This window comes from Callospermophilus lateralis, chromosome 1 (genome assembly GCF_048772815.1).
Source record: "Callospermophilus lateralis isolate mCalLat2 chromosome 1, mCalLat2.hap1, whole genome shotgun sequence".
Taxonomy (NCBI): Eukaryota; Metazoa; Chordata; class Mammalia; order Rodentia; family Sciuridae; genus Callospermophilus; species Callospermophilus lateralis.
This window is the reverse complement of record NC_135305.1, coordinates 143,324,660-143,340,787: the sequence shown is the minus strand read 5'-3', so window position 1 is coordinate 143,340,787 and position 16,128 is coordinate 143,324,660. Positions and strand designations below refer to the sequence as shown.

Below are 16,128 nucleotides of genomic sequence, written 5' to 3'. Positions count from 1 at the left end.
TTATTTAATTTTTTTTGTAAGATCAGCTATTAAAGTCCATGCAAGGATACAATTTCTAAGTGATTTTCTTTCATAGGACTCCTTTAATATTCAGCTTTGTGAACAAAATTGTGGTTAGTGTTTGCCTTTGAACACGTATTCCTTTGAACCTTATGTAGCAGAAATGTCTTGGATGATTTGAAATGTCTTGCATGAAAAAAATATCTTGAATGCCTTCCAGGTCCCTTCTCTATAGTCCTATGACAAAAATCCTGAACATTCTCTTGAAGTATTATAGTAACAAAAAGAAACAAAACACTGTAACATTCTGCTTTTTAATATTACTCAGTTTTTTCTCTTTTTACAAGTTTTTATAAAGTCATCTCAAGTTCTATTACAGGAAGTTGAGCAGCAAGTGCATGCAACTGATGTTGCAGTCTGGTCTTATGGCAGCGTTGAGATGGTGAATCCTTTAAGATCTGAGGATTGTGGAAGGTCTTCAGTCATAGATGGTGTACCCTTCAAGGGAAAAATGGAGTCCCCGTTTCTCTCTCTTTTCCTCTTTCCCTTACCTGCCGTGAGGTGGGCAGATCCTCTCTACCATGTGCTACCAAACACGATCGACTTCCTTACTTCAGGGCCAAAGTGATGGAGTCAACTAATCATGGACCAAAACATCCATTCCGGAAAGGCAGAAGAGACCTTTTATCCATTTAAGTTGTTTTTTTTTTTTCTGGTGTTTGTTAGAATGATGGAAAGCTAACACTGCAGGAATGCAGAACCAGAGTTTTATCCCTGCATCCCTCTTCCTGTAACCACCCATGCAGCCTTCCACTGAATGACCAGCCTTCTTTGCTGGCCTGTATTGGACTGTCCATGTCAGGTTCCATTCCAAACACTTAGATGGAGAGATTGAAGTTAAAGAATTAAAATTGTCCCCCAAAACCACCATCCAGTTTCAGGCTAGCTTCATCCCAGGTGTTTTAAAATGTCTGGTCCTCCCAAGGTCTTGGCTGGTACTGGTCAAGTCCAAGGACACAGACTTTATACAAAGTTGCTGTGTGTCTTAGGCAAGAAAAACTCCCTCTCTGTACTTCCACTAAGTCATCAATAGAAGGAGCTAGAAATCCATGCCAGGTTGGTGAGTCTGTGATACCATATTCTACTAGGGGAGAAGAGTCTCTACTAATTCCTGGGGAGAGCTGAGGTAGGTAGGGGATACTCTCCTCCCCAAATATTACCAGAGGAGGCAGGGTTCTTAAGATTTTGGAGGCTTCCAAGGGGACTTGGATCTACAGAGCTAGCCCCTAACTGAGAATTCTGAGGCTCAGAACCATTGTTTTGTCCCCAGAACAATATCATCATCCTCTGCCACAGAATCCCCAATTCCCCACTCTGCAGTGGGACAATCACATGAAATGAGAAGAACCATTGGGGATGAAAGGGAGCAGGAAGTTGAGGACACCTGGGCCTGGGAAAGATGAGTGTCCCATAGCCACAGGGAGAGTCTCTGAGGTGTGTGAGCAGAAGTGAGGCGGCAGGAGGCTAGGACAAGTACTGATGGGAGCAATTGGAAGAGCACATCTACCCCTTTTCACCAGGAGAGACAATCCAGGCTCCAGAGACACTGATAAAAGGGCCAGCTAGACCCAGACTCCTCTGTCAGTGCCAGAATTCAGCTCTCAGTGTACGTCAGTCTGGAGCAGGGGAGGGCCTGGGCACCTAGAGCTGCAGCTGCAACAGCTGGGGAGATCCCCTGCCCAGCCCCCTGAGGATCTCTCAGGATCAGGCCAGACCTGGGCTTTTGAATTTCTGAATGTGGCCACCATGTGAGGATGGGGTCTCTGGTGAGACATCTGCTGCAGGTGCATGAGCTGATCGGGAGAGGGCAGCTGAGCCTGGGGGAAGTATAGCTGGGGATGCTGTGTTTAGGGACAATTTCATTTATTCTCCCTGAGACTTGGGACAGTCCCTGGGGGAAATCACAGCTTCTGGGTCCTGAGTAGTGAGATAGCCATGCCCATATAGGGGTGCTGTGGATGGAACAGCTGTAGCCCAGACTCCTAGGATGGAACCCGTCACCAGTTCCCAGCATGTGAGGAGTCCAAGGCCTGAGGTAGTAGTGAGGCATGCACCCCCACAGGAGAGAAGCTGAACTGGCTCAGGGACCTCCCAGGGCTTGTCCCTTGAGCCATGCAGGACATCTTTTACACCACCTTGTTCATCTGCAAGTTCAGTGGCAAGTGGGGTTTATTAGCACCAGTCTTGGCCCTCAGAAAAGGAGAAAACAACATTGTGCCGAGGAAAGATCCAGCCTGGGGATCCTTGAAATCTGATCTGATGAGTTAAGAAAAATCATTCAGTCATGATTACCAACCTTCATTTTATCTCTTTCATCTCTTCATGATCATTATTGATAATTGTGAAGGTTCTGAGACTTTACCTTATTTACAAGCCAAATTGCAAGCTTGCCACAGTTTCACAGATGCTGCAGAACACAATATTTTGACTCCTAGATCAGAGACAAAGAACAGATTTTCACTCACAGCAATAGCAGGTGCCCCAAAGCAGCACTTTCTTGCACTGTTTCCACAAAGCCATGCAAAGAAGGTAAGGTGACATTTGTGAACCGGAGTTGAGCACCCCAAATGTTTTATTTTGAAGAGCAAGCCTACCTGTTCTCTGTTCCAAAGGGAAACTCTCTACCTTCTAAAGTTGCTCACTATACAAATATCCTTGTAAACATAGTCCAGAATAAAGATATTCAACACTTGGGCTTAAGAGACATGAAGAAATGCTGAGCTCCATATTTTTTCCTGAAACCCATGATCTGTACTAACAAAGGGAAATTCCATTTCCATTACTACATCCAATGGATATTGCTAGACTGATTTTCACCAAACTTACTTGGAATTTTGAAGAGTTTATAATTCAAAACAAGCAACTCTTGAAAGAGATCTTTTGGAAAATTTACCTTGGTTGCTTGTAGGAGACCCCTTTAATAATTGCTAAAACAAAACAGGGCAAATTCCCACAGACCTGCATTTCTGAACTTGAAGGGATGCATTTAATTTCTTATGGTATAACAAGGTAATTATGGTTCACAACAACTCATTGTATATTTCAAAGTAGCTAATAGAGAGGATTTTGACAGTTTCCCACACAAGAAATGATAAATGTTTGAGTCAATGCATTTGCCAATGCCCCTGACCTAGTCATTTTAAATATATGTATAAATATAAATTCACATATTTAAACATCACACTGTAACCCATAAATGTGTATAGATATCATGTATTAATTAACACTTTATTTTTTCTTCTGGCAGAAAAAGCAATAGGAAAACAAAAGTACTGATCCCCACTTCAGTCCTATGAGTGGCAGAGCAGGGAGTTTTCATCAGGAGGTAAAATCCAAAGTTCTAAGGATCTCAGACATTTGTACACTAGTCTTCAGGGCATCAGAGTACAGAGATGTGAAGGAGCCCAAATGGCACCAGTGCACAAGTAATGCAGAAGAAAACTCTATTCAATCAGGATCAGATTGGGCCCATGTTTAACTGAGCAGCCATCATAGAATGGACTCAGAACTTTGAGTTTTCCCATGCACTGAGCAGCCTGACACCATGTGGAGAACAGTGTCATCATCAACAAAGAATGTCCTGGTGCCATTCAAAGTCCAGGCTTCAAAATCCAACTCTAGCAACTCTAGCCTACTTCTTGGCCCTGTGGCATCACAAAAGTAGGGCAACTTCCTGAGCATCGACTTCCTCATCTTCAAATAGGGGAGGGTTAAAGTGTGTAAAGCACTCAGCCAGTCACTATTACCATTAAATTATGAAAAATATACCTTTCCCTCAATGCACCCCAACTCTAAGCCTGTGCCCATCCCCCTCCTCCTCCTCCATCACTGCCTAACAGAACTCAAAGTTTGACTCGGCAAGGAGCCAGGCACAAGTCTTCCAGGTGGACCAAAGACTGGAAATGCAAGGGACAAGCTCATTTCTAGTTTCTAGCTTATCTTTCACCCCACTTATAGAACAAATTTGAACCCTACATTCATCTTCTCTGGGTCTTAGTTTTCTCATCTGTAAAACAGGGACACTTGCCCCAAGGGTACCCCAAGAGTTGTTCTGAACCCAAAGTGAGATAGCAAACAAGGAAACCAGCATTCATCAGACACTTGCTGGTCTCACTAACCCTCATAACCTCCCTGATACACAAGAAAAATTCTCCCCATTTTACAGACAAGAAAACTGAAGCCCAGAAGTGACCTATGCCTGAAGGGACTCAACATCTTGATCTCACCACCACTGCTTGTCTGGGGGGGGGGCGTACAGAATCACTCCCTGTAGGGAGGATCCTTTCCTGATTCAAGAGAGAGCTAAACAGGAGCAGGCCAGGCTTGGCCAACCCAGCCAAGATAGGGTTGGCCTAAACTGGCCAGAGTGCAATGTGTAGGAGTCTAGCCTGGGGCCTGATCAGAAAAGCCACAGCCTTGTCCCCTCTTCCTGACATCAAGTCTTCTGGGGCTCCTGTTCCAATGAGCACTCAGCCAATTTGCACAGCCTCTCTAGGCCCCTGGGTGACAGTCTACACACCCATGATGCCCTTGGGGAACTAAGGAAAGATGCAAAAGGTGTTCCAGGAGGGCCCCACCCAGGGCTCCAGGTGTGGGACCAGACAGGTGGCTGCCCTGAGGATTGGGCCCTGAATCCTTAACAAAGCAGGGCAGTTGGCAGATATCTCTCTGCAAGAGACCCCCAGGGGTAACAGCCATGGACCCTGGATCAGGCCAACTGAGGACAGAGACCAGAGCCAATCCAGGAAGAGGATGGGGCCAAGGGTCACATGGACCTGTATATACTGAAGCAGTCACTGCCAGCAGAAGGACCAGGACTATACCCTCTATGCACCTCATGCCACAAAGATGCCTCTGACCCTGAGAGCAGATAGGCCCAGGGTAGGCCACTGGGTACTGGACCCTCCTGTTGCTGTTGGGCATGGCAGTAGATTCCCATGGTAGAGGCCCCAACTGTAGCAACTAGGAATGGACTTTGGGTCCAGGTGCCTGACCATGAAGCAGTCTGTCCAACCTGCAGAGCCTTGGAGCAAGTAAGGAGTCTTGGAGGAATATGGGAGTCTCAGCTGAAGCTGGGAATGGGTGGAAGAGGAGGAGGGCAAGAGAGGTGGCAAAAGGGGTGACAAAGGATCAGCTTTAGATGCTGGCCTAAAGTGCTGATTTTTTGTCCATTTTGGGTTTGTTTGAATTAATTTTCAACATTCTATTGAACTATTATTAATCTTGGCTCCTCAGTCCTTCACTCTCTCCTATAGTCCATTGGTAGAATCTCCCATTTGCACAGGGTTCAGTTTTTTTCACTCCTCCTTCTCCACACTTCCTCTTGGCTGTGCTCTGCACCATTATGGTCTGGCTGGACCACTTACGATGGGAAGCAGGGATCCAGTCATCAGACCCTCAGCCAACAATCCTCAACCAGGGCTTCATCGTGAGGTTGCCTCCTTCCCAGAGCTGTAGATGCATGACCTTGTCTTGCATTTTGTGACAAAAAGGGAGGTGCTGAGGAGTGAGTCCAGTGGTTGGCCCATGATAAGCCCCTCTCTACCACTGAGCTACATCCTCAGCTTTGACCTATGATGGTCTAAGAGAAGGGGTGTTCTGAAAAGCCCTCCCCTGAGAATGAAGTGAGGATTTGGCTTGGTCTCCTAAGGATGTACCCTCACTGCCTTGGTCATAAGCATTTCCTGAGGGACAGGCCTGGAGACAATAAAGAGGGCTTGCCTGCACTAAGGGACCTGTCTAGTCATGGGGGACAGACTCGTGGTCCTTTCTGGGAGCCACAGAGTTAGAGAAGGGTGCTCCCTCTGTGGGTTGATGCCCAAGCTGGTATCACAGATGAATGGGCACTGGCTAGTGATGAGGTAGCCCAGCAGACACACTAGGGAAGGGAGTGGGCACCAAGGGAAGCAGGGAGCTTCTGGGTTGAAGCAGGTGGAACCCTTAGGTCTCGTGCCCCAGACTAGGTTCTGCTGTCTGGGTGCAGGCTCTGGGGGATTTAAGTCAGAGTCAAACGTGTTTTTGAAAAACTGGCTCAGGTTTGGAGTCTATTGTGAGGCCAGATTTGTGTCCAGAGACAGAGACAGAAGACAGAGATGGGGCAGCTGCTGAAGATCTGGGAGTTGGCGAACTGAGACCACAGACATCTCCTGGGCATGGAGAGAATGCACTGGTCCACTTGTCAAAATTGCTGTGAAATTTACTAATGAATTTAGAGCAATGATACTTGGAAGGAATGGGCACTTACACGAACCGTTTATAAGGGTTTCAATGTACAACAAATTCAGCAAGAGGCAGGAAGTCATGAAAGAAACTGGGTTATCTAAAGTGTATAATTCCTCTTCTTGAAACTTATCCTAAGGGGCAAGAATAAAGCCATAACCAAAGATTTACAACAAGGCTATCTATCTAGCTCAATATTGTTAATAATGGGAGAAAATTGGAGATAATTGAAATATCCATGAGAAAGGGTGTGACAGAGTAGTGTGGCACATCATCATAAATCATTTTACGCAAACCTTCAAAATTATATTTGTAAGGTAGACTCTGGCAACAAATTACTGCTTAATAATGTTATTTTAATATTGACATGAGAAATTCATCAATTTCATAAAAACTGATTCTGAAGCATCGCTAGTAATGAGAAATTCTTTTTAAAAATGTAAGTTGACAACTTAGAGACTCTTATCAATGATGTTCTTAATATATGTGTGAATTTTGAAAAGCCTGTCTTTAAAATTTGAAGTTTTTTTTTCAATTTATTTTTTAAAATTTTCAATAGTATGTCTTTAGCTGGTGTAGTTTCACTTAATTTCAATATTAGTTTTATAGTTTTCTGACTTTATGAAAATGTTCACATGAGGAAATAGTTCATTTTCTCTTCTAAAATTATTATAATATAACAGAAACACTTTTTGTAAAAATATGAGTATTTTCCTTAAAAATAAAAAAATAAGTATATTATATTATAAATAAATAAGTATATTATATATTATAATAAGTATATTATATATAGATGTATAAAATGTAAACAGCAAATATTTTTTGTTATCCTCTCTTTCCTACCATCTTTCCCCAAAAAACCTATTTCACTTTCCATGGCCACTGTCTTGTTGTTCTATATAGTTCAACTTTTCATTGTATGTAAATTATTGAAAACACACACACACACACACACACACTCTCTCTCTCTCTCTCTCTCTCTCTCTCTCTCTAGGAGAGAGAGTTGGTGTTGAGATATTATTTTTTGAAAATAAAGTCATACTCTGTATATTACCCTGAAATTAGATTTTTAACCTATCTATGATTGGATTTTCTAGATTAGTCCATATGGATCTATGGTATTCTCATAAATTGTTATCTAGGAACAGTTTGGATGTACCAGAATTTTATAATCATTCCCCTTTTAAGGATCATTTAGATCTTCTCCACTAGAAAATACACAAGAGATGATGCTTTGAAAATCTGGGGGTTGGAGGTGAGTATACTGTACTTCTGTATCTCTAAAGATTAAATGCCTAAAAGTGGAAATTCTGGATCTCTGAGGAGATTTTGTAGGTAGTTCCAAACTACTTCCAAAGGCTGCTCCAATTTATACTCACTATAGTGAGTGGCAGTGCCCTCTCTCCTACCCCCTTGCCAATAATGTGATTTGTTGATCTTTCTTTACTTTACCCATGTGTTGAGAAAAAATGAAATGTGTTTGTTTTATTATTTATTTGATTATTGTTCAAATGTTTATCCTTTATTATTTTTTACTTAGTGTTTCCTCCTGTTAATTAACAAGTCATAATGTTGCCTGCTTTTTAATTCTGTTGCTTGTATCTGCTTATATTGTTTATAGAAACTTAACCCCTTGTTTAGAAAATGTGTTATAAATATTTACCCTTGACCTATTTTAAAACTTTGGTTTATGAGGTCTTCCACCATAAAGTGGTTGTTAATCTTATTGTGTCACATTGGTTTAGCCTTCTCTTGATGGTTTCTGTGATTCATGCCAAGTTTAGGAAGGTGATTTTTATTTGGATATGATAAAATCACTCTTCTATTTTGTACTAGTACTTTTGTTATTTTGGTGCATGTGTGTTTAACCTTATATGGAGTTTGTGCACATAGGCATATAACTTTGTTTATTTGCCAAATGGAAAGACATCTGTTGAATATAAATGAGACTTTTATCAAATGCTAAACAATTACTTATCACATTCTCTCTGTGGTTCTCTTGAAGTATTGATTTGTTCCTGCTTCCTTCTACTTTGTTTTGATTATTTTAGCTTTATAATATGTTTTTGTATCTGCTAGGTATATAACCCATTACTGACTTCCTAAATATCAACACATATTCTCTATCTTACTTCCTGTTGAATGTTGGTATCAATTTCCTAATTCTCAAAAAATCATTCTTTTGGTGTTATATTTGTACTTTCTGGGAATACGTGGTTGATTTGAGATGAACAGATACCTTTATAAGCTCAGTACTTTCACCCAGGAACATGACATGCTTTCCATTCACTCACATTTATGTCTCTAGTCAAAGAGTTTTGTAATTTATTCATTGAAAATCTGGTTTATTTTTCTGGTTTATTTATTTATTTATTTATAAATCTTATTTATTTGTAAGTGTTTCTTTTTTTATACTAAAAGAATAAAGATTTTTATTAAGCATTGTAAGTTGCATTCAATAGCCTCCGGATACGCCACACCACAATCCATCGACAGTCAATCAGACCCAACAGCAGTTCATTCTTCACAATCCATGAGTTAGGGCAGAACTCCCTTCAACTTACAGTAAGATCCTACTTAGCTCTTGAGGGCAGGGGTTGCGGAATTACACCTCATTTCTGATCACTAATGTGATGAAGAGCATCAGAAGTATATGAAAACGATAAGAAGTGATTCTGATTTCAAAGTACATTGTTTGGAAACATTAACAAAAACATCAAAATGATAGAAGTATACCTGCTTCTACTAAATTCTTGATGGGAAAGTTTTCAAGAACAAGCAATTTGTTTCCTGCTACAGAAGGGGGGTGGTTTTTTTTTAAGATCAAAGGGTTTTTTTTTCTTCATAGAATTTCATATTTTGCTAATATGAAGGCATAAAACAGCAACAAAGAACAATAATGCACACAGCAGTGAATACACCAGTGTAATGTTGATATTCGAAAACGGCTAGATAATTTTGGGGGGATTTTAGAATAAATGCAACAGAGGTCAATAATCACAAAATTTTAAGGTTAGAGCAAGATCAGTCAATGACTAAACAGAGTTAACATCTTTTATAGGACTATTACTGATTATTAGCATTTTTGTTTTGCAAATGGGCACACACTGGTAAGAATGGAAGAAAGGACAATAACATGCATAATATTAACTACACACTTTAAAAATTATGAACCATGCAGAAGTTTAGTTCGAGTAGTATACTAATGGTCTACGTCCGATTCAAAACCACATAGTTCATTGATCACAGATGCATGGTATTAGTCAGGAAGTTTCAGAACACATTGTGTTGATTTTGAAAGGTCATTTGCATCTCTATGATTTCAACTTTATCTCCATTTAACTTGCTTGTAAAGTATGTATGATGTACTGTATATTTAAAATCAGCAGAACGGCAATGTTACTCTATAATTTTTTAGTTTCGATAGTTGCACTTTATTTTTTAACACAAAAGAACCACATCAACGGTGATGAAATTTAAGTAAGAAAGAAAAACTGTGGTTGTATCTTATTTCTTTCATAATCATAAAAATCAAAGCCTTAAACAAAGCTTCATTGTGAAACAGTAATGCAAAATCAAATATAATGGCATACATATGGTGCCAAATGCTAAAAATTATATTTTAAGCTATATATAAAGACTGCCAAAATTTGTTTTCTGTATAGTTCAAGAAATACAACTATAGGCTTTTGTCATAACCAGTTTAAACTTTGTGTGTACTTCATTTTAAATGCGGGAGTCAAATGCTCTTCATTTTCTTTTTCTCTTTTTTGTTTTATTGTAGCATTTTGACTACAACTGGTTAAAACTAAAAATGTGTGGTTTAAATCTCTGATAGCAAAGAGAGATCTGAATTTCCAAAGTCCTCATTTTTCTCTTACGGAAAGGACAAAATGTACATAACTGCAGGCTCTCTTTCTCTCCAGATATTCCTAAATCCTTACCCTTCCAGCATCCTTCACCCTCTATAAAAAATAAGTTACTCTTCTTTATTTAAGACAGCTGCCTCCAGAGCAGCCTCCCTGCGGCAGGCGCTGTCTGTACTTAGTGCATTTAAATGAGGATTTGTATTGCACGTTTTAGAGGCATTGTTCAAGGCACTTTCGAAGTGGCTGGGGGCCCTGGTGTCACCCGCGCTCCCGTTCATCTGGGGCACTGGCTTCTCCTCGGCCATCACTCCGTTTTCAGCCAGGGACCCGTCTGAAGACACGGCAGAGGACTTGGATTCCCCAGATTTCGACTTCAGCTCTTTGGCCACTTCTTCCGCTGAAGCAGCATAAGGAGGTCTGCCCTGAATTGCTCCCTGGCTTTTATAACCTCGGCCATAGTACCTTCCACCTCTACCAAATGTCCGTATCACTGGGGTGGAAATAACTCCTCTTGGACGCCCTCTTGCTGGTCCTCCCACAGAGACCACTTGTAGTGGGAAGGGCCCTCTGCCTCCACGTCCCCGCCTGCTTCCTGCCCAGTGGCCAACCACAGTGCCAGCAATTTCTAGTTTCCCTCCCTGAGAAGGTATAGGTTGGACTCCTGCAAAGCCTCTGCCCCTGCCCTGAGATGGGGGGACGGGCCGAAGTGCCAAGGGTACACAGACGCGGGGTAGAAGGGCAGAGCAGGCGGTGGCGGGAAGGGGAGTGGGTGGTTCTGCCGGGAGAAGTTGAGCCCCTCCAGAACGCTCTGCCGCATGTTCTCTACCTTGGCGGCCTGCTCAGCCTGACCATCACAGAGGTCGATGAGTGGGGTCTTTTCCCAGCTGGCTTTGAGGAGTTTGGACTGGAAGAGCTTCTCATCGAAATACATCCAAGGACAACAGTGTTCCCAGGGGATGGGCTGTCCACATGCATCACTGGCAAACAATGCCATGTCTACTCCACTCATGAAGAGAGCTGATAGCTGAATTCCTCGGGGGTCTAGGTTCTCAATCTTGAGCTCCTGTAGCTGGTCCGGCTAGTAGAGTTTGGGGGCCAGCGCTTGGGCCAGGAAGGCGTCCAGCTCCTGACGCCGTAGGATTCGAGCTCCCGGCCACTGCACCATATACCATAGGACGCAGCAGAGCACCATGAGGTGAGTGGGCAAGTTGGTGGGGTTAAGCATGGCTGGGGTGTCGGACCTCATGCAGGCCAGGAAGGCCCTCATCCTGCGGTTCTTGTCTTCTACGGCCTTGCCCAGCCAGAGCCTCTTCAAATTGGGGCAGGTCCACTCCCGGAAGGCCAGGGCTTCCACTAGTTCTGGGGTTTGAGGAGACTTCCCCTTGTAAGCTGCCCATTCCTTAATGATCACTGGTGAGAATTCTGGTGCAAGTCGGTTCTTTCTAAAAGCAAGTCTCTCAGTTTTCTTTCTGCCAAACTAAACAGGACTCCGTAAACATACTGACGAACTGGCCTATAGAGCAGGGCAGCCGGAGGCAGGTCTTTGTTGGCTTCATCTTCAATAGAAACAGCAATTTTGATTTCACCCTTCGTCAGGACGTGGAAGATGTAGGGGTACATCAGCCCCTTCTTGTGCCTGTGCTCGGCCACTCTTAGCACCTCAGGTGCGACGGGGGGCAGGGGAGGTGTGGTGATGTCCATGTGGTTCCTGGTGGGCATCGACAGGAGGCAGGGGATTGGCTGGACTGTGCCCATCTGGCTCCCTTTGCCTTCCACTAGCTGGCTTCCTGAAGAGGCAGTGGAGGAACCTTCTGCCTTTGCTTGGTCTCCTGGGTCTCCCCGCGTCTGAGGTTCCGTGTGGCTTCCGGTCTTCTCCCAGCCAATCTTGTTCCCACTGATGTGGATGGCCGCCCCTCCACTGCCCTCGTCGTTGTCTGATGATGATGATGTAGAAGAGCCAGGGAAGTAGGTGGAATCCACGTGATTGGGGCTGCCACTCTGGGCTGGGTTGATGGGCGAGGACCGCTCATACAGCGGCGTGTGCTTCCCCTCGTGAGGACTGTTGCTGTAGTTATTCTGCTCTGTCAGGTTCTTCCCGCTTGTGTCCAGAGTGAGGGCCGGCTCAGCTAGGCTGTATGGGTATGGACCCTGGCCCGGAGCCCCCCCAGGGCTGGGCACCTCTGGGGCCACGGGCTTTGCTTGCAGAGAAGTCTGTGGAATGTTGAGCATCTGAGGGGGAACATAAGGTGGCACCATCCCAGGCATTCCAAATGGATTTGGTCTGGCTAAGTAATGTGATGGATGAAATGACATAGGCTTTCTAGTCGCTGAGTAACATCCAATTGCTCTCTTAAATCGAATAACTTTGTCATCTGTTCTAGACTGTGAATGCTGGAAAACATCTTTAGCTATGGCATCCAGGTCAGAGGTGTCTTGAATGTTGCGGACATAGTCAGCAACAGCTTTGATCACTACATCGCAGGGTGGCAAGACCAGCTGGTGGGCCCGGACCTTCAGTGAGGCTAGTGGATGTTCTGGACCAAGTAAACTCCAATGAAAGGAAGCCAGATCTTCATCAGGTAGTATGTGATTTCCTAACAGAGCAGCAAAAATAGGAAAACGATTTGGGTTCAGGTCCAGTTGCTTGGCAACTTCATGCATCAGATATTGGCTTGTCGTGAGACTTTTCCCGTTGCGGCTCAGCTTGAGGGCATGGGCACTGAAGTAGTAGGGGATGTTGCACAGCGCATAATCGGAGTCGTAGGCCACCAAGCCATGGAAACCGTTCTCTCTGCAGAAACCAATCACTTCTTGATGGTGATCCTCAATGCTCTGTGCAACCTTGACGTGGAAGCGGATGAGCGCCAGGCGGATGCAGTGGGCCATGCAGACGGGCGGCAGGAACCAGACCTTGGGCGGCGGCGTGCCCTTGTTCTGGACATGGCTGACGATCGGAAGACGAAGAAGAGCTCGATGTTGCCACCGACCAGGCCTTGGCCAGCGCCTCCAGGTAGCCGAGCATGTGGTTCCACTGGCCACCGCTGACCCAGTCGGTGTGGGTGCAGGCAGTTGTCGGCGTCCACCAGCAGGCGCAGCGGGGTCTGCGGGGGCCGCTGCCGCCTGCCGCCCACCAGGCTGCCCCAGGCCAGCTTCTGCAGCTCCACCGGCACCATGGCGCTCGGGCAGTGCTTCTCGATGTAGTCCTGGAAGCCCTGTATGCCCATGGCGGCGGCGGGGCGGGGGGCGGCGGGGCCATGGCGGGCCGGCGCGGGCGGCCTATAGGGCGGGCTGGGGCGGGCCGGGGGCGCGCTCACGGCCCCCGCGGCCGCCTTGTGCTGCCGCCTCCCAGGGCCATGTCTGGGGAGGGACCTGCCGCCGCTGCGCTCTGTAAGTGTTTCAAATATAATTTTATTGAAATGGAAATTTCTCCCCAATTCTATATTCTAAAATATTACTGCTTATGCAGCAGAGAAACCTAATCATTTTTACATGTCACTCTTTTGTTCAGCCACTTTAATTCTTGTATGAATTCTAACAGTTCTACTAATTCTCTTAAGTTGGTTGGTTGGTTTTTTAGTGGACTAGCACATCATTTGCAGGAAATATTTTCTCTCTTTTCAGAATACTTATAACTTTCTTTCCCTTCATCTCCTTTCATTGGGTAGAATCTGTTGAATATTGAAAAGTATGAATGAACAACTTTCCTGGTTTCTGATGCAAATGTTTTTTTTTCCTTTATGTATGAAGGTTGTTGTAAGTTTTGAAAGACACTTTTTAATAAGTTGAGGAAATTTCCTTGAATACCTTCATGCAAGGATAAATGTTTCCTTTCTTATTCAGAAATAAGAGTTGGATTCATATTAATATGACACTAAATTCTGTTTAAAAAAAACCTCCTGCATATCTTCAATACAACCAGTGCTAATTAGTTCTGCTGATAAGGTAAATAATAAATAAATAGAAATGGTGATCCCAATGTAATACATAATCTTGCAGTGTAAATATACTATCTTTATTTTTAATGATAAACTCAGATTTGACAAAGACACCAATCAATTCTTAGAGTGTAACTTCTGTAATTTCCTTTTTCTTTTGAATATCTTAATAGTATATTGGGTTGTGGTATAGGGTCTAGGATACACAAGGTGATTCAATGAGTGGAAAGCATTCTAAGATTACTCCAGACGTCTGACTTAGAGACAAATTGCTGAAATGAGGACACTGCAGGGGATCAAATTTTCAAGGAAATTAATGTAGTTGGAAGCTGTTGAGTTCAAGGTGCCTGCAAGACATTCAAGCAAAAATAGGATCAGGAATCAAAATAAATGTAGATCTGGTGCCGAGAAGAAATGTCAGAGCAAGAAATAGGGATCTTGGACCTGGGACAGTTGTGCAAGTGCATGGTTAGGGTCAAATCAGAAACAGTGGGAAGGTACAGAGGAAAAAGCACCTGGTGATAGTCTAGGGTCATCAGCTATGCATGGATCAAGGAGAAAAGGAAGAAATGGGAGCAAGAGTGTGGGTCATATCCACAACCAAGGAGAAGAGAATGACCAGAAAAAGGGAACTCCTGCAGAGACATCAGGCTACTGGGAAAGACATACAGATTGAGACAAGGGCCTTTTAAACCTTGACTTGAGAAGTTTCAGGAAAATATGAGGGTGAGAGCTAAGGGAGTCCTATAATGTTCCAGGATGCAAAACAGTGCCTGGCGTGGGTGGGTGTTTCATAGACATTTTGGATGATTGGTTAAATGAATGGATAGATGGATGGATGGATGGATGGATAAATGGAAGTCTGAATGGATACAAAGCGTGGTCTGGGATATCAGGGAAGGTTTCATGAATGTGGTGGTATTGCACTAAGTCTCCATGGGTAGAAATGCAAGTAGAAGTATCTCCATGTGGAGGTTCCTTAAGTCAGGCATGATCAGTGTCTGTGAGTCCAGGGAAGAAACTGTTAGGGTTGGACAATTGGGTATTTGTCTAAAGGAGATTCAGAAGTTCTAAAGTGAGGCCAGGAGAGGTTTAGCAGGTCCAATCCAGCTCAGAACTCTCTCCCACATCACATAACCACTTAAGAGTATGCATCAATAAGGGATTTTCCAGGCAGTAACTGTGCTTAGCATTTTTGTAAGCACTGAGAACTCCAGAGATAGGGGACACACATGGTGTATGTCAAAGGCCATGGGCACTGTATGCATGTAACAGGGGGATGAGTGTCTGGATAGCCAGTCAACAACCTGCAGTATGTCAAGGAAACAACCCTACCTGTCATGCCCAAGAGTTTCCATTCTTGCCCAATCCTTAGGGAGCAGACCCCAGGTGCTGAACCTGTGGGTTTTAGTCCAAGCCTCAATCACTGCGATATGTCTTTGGTGATTGGACCCAGCTCACTATTCTAGGTAAGTGGCTCTTCTGAAATTTTTCAATCTATTCCATATCCTCAGGTCTTGGGAAAGTTTATTTTTGCTCTGTAAGGGCTTCTTACTCTCTGCTCTACCCTGTCTTAAGGAGAGATCACTTATTGTGGTCATGTGGTAGACAACAGGAAGGGTCCCAACAGCAGAAGCAGCTACCTTCAGATTCCAACTGTGGGATATGGCCTTGTCCTGGAGGCCCGGGCTGGAGACAGGGACAGGGTCCCTTTCCCTCCTCTGGGGCTGAGGACCCAGGGGAGATCAGGGACCAGGTATAATTAAGGAGCACTAGGCCTTACTGAGAGTTCACAGGCCCCAGAATCCAGGCTGAGGCCTGGACGTTCATTCAGTTTGGGAAGGCTTCACAGAACACCCAGGGACAAGACTGGAGCTGGGACCCTAGCCCCTGGGCACTCAAGCGGTTACTCCAAATAGACACCAACAGTAGACCGCGAAAGAGATCTGGCTCACTCTAGGCTGCACCTCCCTGGTCCTCTAATGGGCCATGAGGGCAGAGGGATTCAGAGCCAGATTGAACTTGGTAAAGTGAGCAGCCCTCAC

General features: G+C 44.2%; 1 pseudogene; it reads right to left on the bottom strand.

The window, feature by feature from the left end:
* Positions 1 to 10,131: 10,131 nt before the first annotated feature.
* On the bottom strand, positions 10,132 to 13,372 carry LOC143408186 (constitutive coactivator of PPAR-gamma-like protein 1 pseudogene; annotated as a pseudogene).
* Positions 13,373 to 16,128: the final 2,756 nt, after the last annotated feature.